This window comes from Ambystoma mexicanum, chromosome 3p (assembly GCF_040938575.1).
Source record: "Ambystoma mexicanum isolate Mex_15411 chromosome 3p, UKY_AmexF1_1, whole genome shotgun sequence".
Taxonomy (NCBI): Eukaryota; Metazoa; Chordata; class Amphibia; order Caudata; family Ambystomatidae; genus Ambystoma; species Ambystoma mexicanum.
The window spans coordinates 788,796,302-788,799,244 of NC_090925.1; positions in this window are offsets into that span (position 1 = coordinate 788,796,302).

The window sequence follows — 2,943 nt, forward strand, 5'->3', positions numbered from 1 at the left end:
ATACACGCACCCTTCAAACAGTGCATTGGGTCCCCCGTATGCAGGTCTGCAACTCAGGGACCCTGCATGGGGTCCCCCGTAACTGTATCTGGCACCCACCAACATGCGTATGAAAAATCGTACCTCATCAATAACTCGGAAATCTACGTGCGCACCCCCGTAAAAACATTCCTGCACCCCACTACACTGCTTGCGTGCATCCCTAGGTTACACTGGAACCCCAATTGAGTACACGCATCCCAAAATCCGACATGTATTTACGCATGCCTTTGCGTGGCAGATCGTATGGAGGACGTGCATGGTCATTTCGCAGCGAGACGTTGCGTGATCGAATCCATGTATTAGTCTTGTGCCGTGCAATAGTGGGTGTGCGAGGGAATGCCTGCAGGCTGTCCTTCAGAAAGCCCACTTTTTCTGCAAGCTCTTCCCCATTTTTGGTGTTCCGCCCCTTCCCAGCCCTCTGTGCAAGCCACGGCCACATTCTGCTTGGAGTTTCGTGCAAGGCCCTCGACGGCTCGCACAGATGTGCTTAGCCAGCGCAAACTCCACACAAGTCCAGGAAAAATACCGCACATTTGATTCCATGAATTGACGAAGGCGGATTTGTGCGAAGTTGCACACACAAGTACCCTATTTTCCACACAGATCATTACATGATCGGGCCCTAAAGCTTCAGAATGGTGGATTTCACCATTGCTAGTGTGAGGCGAGATCACAGCATTGTTTAAAAGGGGTTTTAATCAGATTTCATTTCAAAGCATAGTCACAGAGTGGGAGAACATTTAAAAATTGGAATGCCTGCAGGCTGCGACCCAGGATCCATCATGAACCTACTATTAATTACAATGAGGAGATCGTCACCACAGAGGCACTTATCATCTTGAAATTGTTATTGCAAAAAATCATTTAAAAATGCATTCCTGCAAATACATGCCATACTTTTCAGGCTGTAGGGCAGGCCTGTCAGGCAGGAGGGTGACTGGGTTAAGTGGTTTTCCCTCCCAGGTCATTTTAGTTAACAAATTAATATGTGCATACTGGCGGCAAGTACATGGAGCAATATTGCCCCTTTAGCAGTGATGCAGGAACCTCCCATTAGCCCCCTAGAGATGTTTAACCATTTTCAGTTTGTGGGCGAGCATCGTAAGCGATATGGGCTGCACTGTGTAGCCTTGATGCTGCTGATGATAAAATAATGTTGCCATTGTCTTTAAAGTATACATGAATGAATTAAATGGGATGCAGTTATTTTGAGCAGCATCAGTGATCCACACAGAGCTCTTTGAATGTTGAGAGTGACAGGTTCAAGCTAGAAAGCTGCAAAGGGGGCGCAGTAGGTCGAGTAACTGTTGCTGAGATGTTATATGTTCAGTTCTGCCCGTAGATTCTTGGGTATTATTCTCCCCTCCCCAAATTCTTTCTGAAAAATGTACTTTCAAATGCAGTTTTGATCTGGGTAGGGGGTCAGACTCCCTTGATTTGTTTGCTCTCTTGCTTGTATTCAAGGCCGGGGGGATTTTTGCTCCCGTAAGTAAAAATCAAAAGTTGGCACCCATGGTTCTGGTTCTACATGTTGACTACACTGAGGTCCTTGGAGATAGAGTGATCGATGATAGAGTGATTGATGATAGAGTGATTGCCAACAGGAAAGTTCCAATTCAGGGTGGTATTATCAATGCATGAAATGTAATTGCACGCCTCATTGCTAAAGCCAACACTTAACCTCGCAAAGAGAGAGTACACACTTTTGTGCAGTGGGTCTGCAGGGCCTGTTGCTAGGAGTGCAAGTCTGTGAGAGGGGGGTGCTGAGCAGAGTTTGCATATGCGTAAATAAAGGCAGCCCTTGCAAAAGATGTGGGATAGAGTTTATCTTATAACTTTATTTTTTGTAGCTTTGAGCGTGGTGGACCCAGGCCAGTAGGGTGTCAGCCAGAGCCCTCTGGGAGGATGTAGTACGAAAAAGCTGCTAGTATTTTACAGACACACCATAGAGAGCATAAACACACTGTGGCTCCCAAAAAACATTTAAAGAAGGGTCGGTAAAGTCATATCAGCTCCCATAGGAATGATTGAACAAGACAGGTCTTGCAATCCCATTGTGTGCTCTCCCTGCACAGCATTGTGAGAAAACATGCCATTTATTGCACATTAACCTTTGTCTAAAGCACTGCAGCAAATCACTGCACAAGCCCTGAACAAGGTACACACAACAAAAGTGTATCAGTAATGGGCACTAGTGCACGCAGCATAGTTCTGCACAGCCTTGTCATTCTGTAATAGTTGTATACACTTCTGCAAAGATTGTATTTTGTATGACAAAGTTAATCTGGACCACCAGACTACATTTGACTCAGCTTAAACTGAAACTACTGTATGTAAAAAGACAACTTTATTGATATTTCTGTGTCTGTACTGTGAGCCTTGTTGAATTTTCGTAGCAAAATAGTATTTGAGACAATGGTTAAGCATGTGTGTGCTATACCGCGATACCCACAGTATACTGTAATTTAATTGGAAGGTTATCATACCATCAACAAATCTATACCACGACACCCCTACATTAGAGCACTATCCTCCACCTGTCCATGTAGGGTCTGTATTAGTAAGGCCATCAGTTTGTTCTCAATAGTCTCTTTCTGCTGCTCCTGAAATGCCACATAATGATACACAAGAGCCACCCAATGCGCCCAATCTTCAATTGTGCTTGAAGCGTAGGTAGCAGACCCGATATAAAGGCATGTGCTATGTCCGCTTGGGCAGCCTCGTCCATCTTAGTGATACCTGAGTGTTAAGTGACCACCACCTTAACCCTGCCCAAATAGTCAGAAGGTGCTTCTCCCTTGTTCTTCTTACAGTTCCCTATCTTTGAACAGTCTTTCTTTCTAGGGCAAACTCATTGGTCGAAGTGGGCGGGAGCGGTCGGGAGCGGTGCTCCTCTACTTC